The sequence below is a fragment of the Schistocerca piceifrons genome, chromosome 1 (genome assembly GCF_021461385.2).
Source record: "Schistocerca piceifrons isolate TAMUIC-IGC-003096 chromosome 1, iqSchPice1.1, whole genome shotgun sequence".
Lineage (NCBI taxonomy): Eukaryota > Metazoa > Arthropoda > Insecta > Orthoptera > Acrididae > Schistocerca > Schistocerca piceifrons.
The window spans coordinates 291,615,335-291,622,511 of NC_060138.1; the positions used below are offsets into that span (position 1 = coordinate 291,615,335).

The window sequence follows — 7,177 nt, forward strand, 5'->3', positions numbered from 1 at the left end:
CATTTCCAAGTTCCACTATTTCTGCAGTTCACCCTCATCTTCGCACATTTATCTCATGATTTACTGTGACATGTTACATTTATCTACTCTTTAAGCTGTTTTGTACGTTTGTCTTCAAGCTTGCATATACCATAATCACATTTTTTTCTTTGCTTTGGCCATAGCAATTCTTGACTCAGGACGAATGACAATTGACTGTTAATCACTTTCTTTACAGATCAAGTGCACTGCCCTTATCTATCATTCACATGTCCTTCCATGTAGACACGCACATTTTTAGAGATGTAGGTAATTTTATAGATAGTTTTATGAAGCCCTGAGGGTGCTACACAACCTATAAATATTGTGTCTTTACTCATACAACGGCATACTTTGATTTTATGATGCTATTTGTCTAATATGTACTCGCAAAAAGCCATACTCTTGTATAATACTGCTATTTATGCACTTCGTTCTTGGAAAAACCATATCGAGCTACATATTCCCCTTTGGAATTATGGATAGGTTTCTGTGTGCCATGTACTGTTATAGGTAAAAGATAGTTTTTGATACTTTCTCAGCTTTGATGTTTATCTCATGTAAAACCAGGCCACTTGGAGCCTCAAACATTTTAGCTATTAAGGTCAGCATTTATTTCATGTTAAAACTAGACGACTTTGACCCACAAAGATGATTTCTGCCACATTTTACAGCTACTAAGATCAACATTTAAGTTTGTAGGAAGGCAACTTCGAGCATCTGATTGATAGTTTCTGTACAATTATTTGAAATATTAAAATTTGCATGTATACCAATTACAATGTCACCTGGAGCCATTCCAGTCTTGATTTGATATTAGGTTTTCTTAAGAAATTATGTCACGTTATTGCATATACAAGGCCACTTAGAGCCACAGTATAATGTTATGAACCAGTGATGTTCTCTGTCATATTAGGTTATACTAGTGCATAATCGGCAGCCCGATGCCACACTTATTGATGTTGGCTTATTCTGAGTTCACTTCCAATTTTGCCTATTCACTCTGATGTAATGTGCTGTTGTGTCATCCAGTCTACAATTTAATTAGGATACTGAACTTTCTCTCATCAGATAGATTACTCGATGTTGAGATAGGTAGAAATGACCATTTTTCCCTACCTTACCTTTGTTACCTTTTCATACCTTCCATTATCCGGTGTCCTACCTCTGTTCATGGTACTGAAGCAATTTATTACTGGTATAACTGACTGTATATGTTTTTTCTCAGAGGAATTTGCACTATGAAGAACAGTGATGATGCAAATCACCACATTACTGTCATATGATAATCGACAACTATGTTTTCTAATAATTTGTTGCCGAGTACCTATTGTATTTCTGTACATAACTGAAGCAAATAATACGGAGTTCGGTTGTCTTCGTCCTCTGAACGCAATCCACATTGGTCACTACTCATTTGTTGAACCTGCACAATACAAAGGACACGGAATTTATGATGCATTCACTTCAACATACTCGTAGGTTTCAGCCATGACTCTTGTTTTCCCTTGCCCAATCCTATACCATCATCTTCACGGTCAGGATTGTATGCCGACATTGCTTTATGTGATGTACTTGTCAACAACCTTGCTTACGAGACAATTTACTCATAATATAACCAGATTATAATTAATACTACTGCACCTAAGCACCACCAATTCTTTCACGTTTAATTATGTTATACAGTTACATTTTTTGTACAATCATTGTTACTTTATAATGATCCTCAGGACTACACTGTAATGGTCTTACACAACTCAAGATTTCTACTTATCAGTAGTGGGATAAATTTACCACACATTTGTTGTACAGGGTACTTACAAATATGTGCCAAATTTGTTAAAGACCGCTGGAGGGTTGTGACAGGAGTCTACTGGAGGACACTTGTACTTGTGGCACCCGACTACGACAATAATATTAATGTAAATTAAAATAAAACTAGTATGTTATAAACGATGTATGTCTCTGATAGGGTTCATAAAATAGATCGCTGACTGTGCACGACCGCAGAGCCAAAGATACTGTTTCTGGTCTGAGTTTGTAGTGTTGGCGTAAAGAGCACTTGGCGCACAGTTGGTGGTAGCTGTCTGTGATTGGAAGAGGATGGTGTAGGCAGTTTTTGTAGTGTGCTTTGTGAAGCCACCAGGTGTTAGATTAATGTAGGAATTACGAGAACATGCAAGCAGAAGTCTTCTCACAAGCAAGGTAAATATGTTAAAGAATTATGATTTTCGTTTTGCAGCCCGTTAGTATAGATGACTTAACTGATAATTTGTAATTTTTGAGTAAAAAGGCTAATTAGATATTTCACTTTTATAAGGTTTCCAAGATTTGTTAGCAGAGCTAGATCTAATTTGCTGATTTGCATTTATGCTGGTTTAGTGAGGTTAGATGATACTTGCTGTACAAATCTTATTGTCCGTGAATCATTTAGTAAATATGATGCATTTCTCTGACTAATGTAACTTCAGTTGTTAGATGTTTTGGAAAGACAAACATAACTTGCAATATAACTTTGCTAAAAATCTCAGTGTTAGTAATTCACCACAATCACTACCGCCTCCCTGTCCAGGTCACATGTTTTCAAAAGAAGTTGGATTTTACCTTAAAAATTTTCATTTATCAGCCAAAAGTGTTTCATATACATTTCAGAGTATTAGGGCCAGCATTGCAACTGCTGAGCCTGTAGCTATCATTTTATTTTATTTTTTTCGTTAGAGACCAAAATATATCGCGTTACACTGTTGCTGCTTTAGAGGTAAGGCAAAATAAATATTTTTATGCACTCGTCATCATTCAGTGTATTTCATACAAAGCAGAATAATTTTACTAAATATTCAAAAGATTTCTTAATTTAAAAGACCGTTACAATGCAGATCAGGTTTGCTTTAAATGCACGCTGTAGCGGTTGTTAGCGTTAGTAACCTTTGAAGTTGTACGTGGTGAGTTCTTATTAGTCAAGAATGCCTTACGGTGACGAAGACGCCATTATCAAATCAAATGACTCTGAGCACTATGGGACTCAACATCTGAAGTGATCAGTCCCCTAGGACTTAGAACTTCTTAAACCTAACTAACGTAAGGACATCACACACATCCATGCCCGAGGCAGGATTCGAACCTGTGACCGTATCGGCCGCACAGTTTCAGACTGAAGCGCCTAGAACGGCTCAGTCACTGCGGCCGGCACGCCATTATCAACATCTCACTAAGTTTGAACGAAGTCGATTAATAGGGCTACGAGAAGCTGGATGTTTTCTTATGCGATACTGCAGAAAGACTTGACAGGAATGTAGCCACTGTGCATGATTGCTAGGCGCGAAGGTCACGAGAATGTACAGTCGCAAGCAGACTGGATTCCAGACGGCCACGTGGCACTACCAAGAGCGAAAACCATTGTGTTAGTTGTATGGATCTGTCGCATCGTACCGCATCTACAGCTGCAGTTTTAGCAACAATTGGCAGCACAGTGACACAGCGAACTGTTAGGAATCGGTTAGTTCAAGGATAGCTCCGAGCCAGACGCCTTGTAGCGTGCATTCCACTGACCCCAAACCACCGCCATTTGTGACTTCAATGGAGTCAAGCGAGAGCTCTTTGGAGGGGGGGGGGGGTTGGAGGTCTGTTGTGTTTTCCGATGAAAGCTGGTTCCGCCTCGGTGCCAGTGATGGGTGTGTTGGTTGTAAGAAGGCCAGTTGGGTGCCAGCAATCAACCTGACTGCGTGTTAGACACATTGAACCAACACCTGGAGTTATGGGCTGAGGTGCTATTCCTTATAACAGCAGGACACTGACTGCAACTTTGAACGTCAGTCTGGTGATTCTACCTGTTGTGCTGCCATTCATGAACAGCACTTCAGAGGGTATTTTTTTGGGTTACATGCCGCTGTTTGTAACCCAACACTCTCTACAAAGTGTCGACATGTTGCCTGGGCCTACTAGATCAGCAAAAAAATGGCTCTGAGCGCTATGGGACTTAACATCTATGGTCATCAGTCCCCTAGAACTTAGAACTACTTGAACCTAACTAACCTAAGGACGTCACACCACACCCAGTCATCACGAGGCAGAGAAAATCCCTGACACCGCCGGGAATCTAACCCGGGAACCCGGGCGTGGCAAGCGAGAACGCTACCGCACGACCACGAGCTGCGGACACTATATCAGCAGATCTGTCTCCAATAGAGGACATACGGGACATCATCGGACGACAACTCCGGAGTCATCGACAAACAGAATTAACCGTCCCGTTACTGACCGACCAAGTTCACCAGGCATCTGACATCCGCACCTGTACAACACAATGCATGCACATTTGCGTTCTTGGATTCAACATTCTGGCGGTTGCGCTGGTTATTAACGTACCAGTATTTTACTTTTGCAATGGCTTCTCACCCGCTTACATTAACCTGTGACCTTGGAATGTTAATCTCTTAAATACGTTACGTAAAGTAATTTCATCATTATAGCCGCGCGGGATTAGCCGAGCGGTCTCAGCGCTGCAGTCATGGACTGTGCGGCTGATCCCGGCGGAGGTTCGAGTCCTCCCTCGGGCATGGGTGTGTCTGTTTGTCCTTAGGATAATTTAGCTTAAGTAGTGTGTAAGCTTAGAGACTGATGACCGTTGCAGTTAAGTCCCATAAGATTTCACACACATTTGAACATTTTTTTCATCGCTATAGGTCAATTATTATTTGGTGTTGCGATTTTTACCGTCAATGTAGTTCTCATATAACAATTACTTTTGTTTTTTGGTGTTGCGATTTTTTTCCGTCAATGTAGTTCTCATATAACAATTACCCTATATCCCACTAAACACTCACAGGGATAAATATAATTCGAAATCTTGCACGTAAGTGAATTGCATTATTAGGTCACTGGATAGTGCAGAGAGTGTAAGTAAACCACAATTGATTGAAAAAATGTGGTGCTTCACAGTTTTGATGACGGGAAAATATTGTTGATCGGCATAATTTTCGGGTTGGCTGATGGAAGAGACGAAAAACGACAGAAACAAAACAAAAGCTGACAAGTGCCAGTAGAACTTGACCTCTTAGGGTTACCTAAAAACTTAAGAACGTGCTTAACTCCACTACAGGTTTTTATGAATGAGTTTATGAGTATCAAAATATGTGACATAAATGGTCGTGAAGTCTGAGTGCATTAACGCGGAAAGTAAAATTTCTGAGGCATCAAGGCACCGTAGACGTCAGTACGTAACATAAATTTCAAGTTGATACGTGTAGCCGTTCTTGAGAAATAGGGGCTTAACAGTCGGACAGACCGACAACATGTGATCCTATAAGGTTTGCGCTGAAACCGATTGTGTTACGGAGCCATAAAAACGTTTAAAGAGCGCACAAAGGCTACTTGTTCTTGTTTGGTATCATTAGAAGAAAGTTATGTTTACATTCCTTGAATGCCGATGACGTAAACAAAAATAACCAGTGAAACGTAATATATCAAACCCACGACAGCTAAAAATGCTCGAAAATTTACTTTCGGTGACACTGAATAGCTGAAAACAGTTTAAAAATTTGCCATCAGTATAGATATACGAGATCTGTGAGTTTAAATTGAGATGTAAGGTACTTACTTACATGTTTCACACATAATTTGAACGATTTAGTTATGGGATTGATGTGCAAGGAGTCAGTTTATAGGTTCAATCCCAACACAACCTGTCCTTCGCTTTATATATATAGACTTCAGCGTACGGCAGATCAAAATATCGCGAAATAAAATTTTTGACATGGGACGATATTGAACGTCTCTTCGCTCTCGTGTTCAGATCCTAACAACCGTTTCATATGAGACTATATGGTTGACGACAAACACAGAAGTGTGGTAGAAAGCGGGACGAATACATACACGCGTGCACTTGCACGTTGCTCTTGTAGCTTCAAAGACAACTGATCCTATCTGACGACCTACCAACAATGTTGCTGGATTTCACAGAGAATATCTCGTTGTGGGGTGAGACGTTAGTAAAGAAGATGAGCGTTACCTGGGTCCACGACGCTACTGCAGCTGTGATGGAGGCCGGTCTGCGACTGCCTGAGGCTACTTCGCTGCTCCTCAGCTGGGTCGCTGTGAGTCACGAGCCCAGCCTCCAGCTGCGGTGCGGCGCCTGGCGGTCGCTGCAGCCGGCAGCATTTGCGTCCAACTCCCCGAGACGCTGACAGTTTTCCTGCAGCTGCATCTGGGTCTACAGGGATTTCTTCCTAGAAAACAGCCGTGGCTCCTGTAGCTTCCTGCCGGGTAACTTCAGAATGGTTTAGTGCTGCGAGGTTGTTACTTGTGGTGAAACATTTTACTGTACCGTCTACCTTGGAATAATCAAATAAAAGTTGTGACATCGTTACACATTGCTTCAGGTGATTTCTTTAAATCGACGAATCTTGTATTCGCCACACAACTTGGTACTAGCCATCCCGGTGTTTCGCGCCGATGTTCAGTCCTGATACTCCGCGGTGAAGCACCAGAACGTGCCTACAACTTTAAACGCACACTGTTTCCACACCCGATTTCCAACAGCATCTTGGAACCCTTAAAATCAATGAAAATACACATTTACATCCATATATCTTTAACAAAATCGGTTCATCAAACTTCCTGCCAGATTAAAACTGTGTGTCGACCCGAGACTCGAACTCGGGACCTTTGCCTGTCGAGGGCAACTGCTCTACCACTGAGCTACCGAAGCACGACTCACGCCTCGTCCTCACAGCTTTACTTCCGCCAGTGCCTAGTCTCCTACCTTCCAAACTTTACAGAAGCTCTCCTGCGAACCATGCAGGACTAGCACTCTTGAAAGATTGCAGAGATATGGCTTAGGGACAGCCTAGCGGATGTTTACAGAATGAGATTTTCACTCAGCAGCGGAGTGTGCGCTGATATGGAACTTCCTGCTGAACCGAGACTCGAACTCGGGACCTTTGCCTATCGAGGGCAACTGCTCTACCACTGAGCTACCAAAGCACGACTCACGCCCCGTCCTCACAGCTTTACTTTCGCCAGTGCCTAGTCTCCTACCTTCCAAACTTTACAGAAGCTCTCCTGCAAACCATGCAGGACTAGCACTCCTGAAAGAAAGGATAATGCGGAGATATGTCTTAGCCGCAGCCTACGGGATGTTTCCAGAATGAGATTTTCACTC

General features: G+C 41.8%; 1 protein-coding gene and 1 non-coding gene across 2 annotated transcripts in view; both read right to left on the reverse strand.

Moving 5' to 3' along the window:
• LOC124801802 overlaps positions 1-6,142 on the reverse strand; it is a 102,406-nt gene extending 96,264 nt beyond the window's left edge. The window contains exon 1 of the mRNA XM_047263101.1: positions 6,026-6,142. The gene's annotated coding sequence lies outside the window, so the exon portion shown is untranslated. The remainder of the gene's footprint in view (positions 1-6,025) is intronic.
• Positions 6,143-6,650: 508 nt separating this feature from the next.
• On the reverse strand, positions 6,651-6,726 carry Trnas-cga. The gene has a single exon. It is a non-coding gene; the product is annotated as a tRNA-Ser (tRNA).
• Positions 6,727-7,177: the final 451 nt, after the last annotated feature.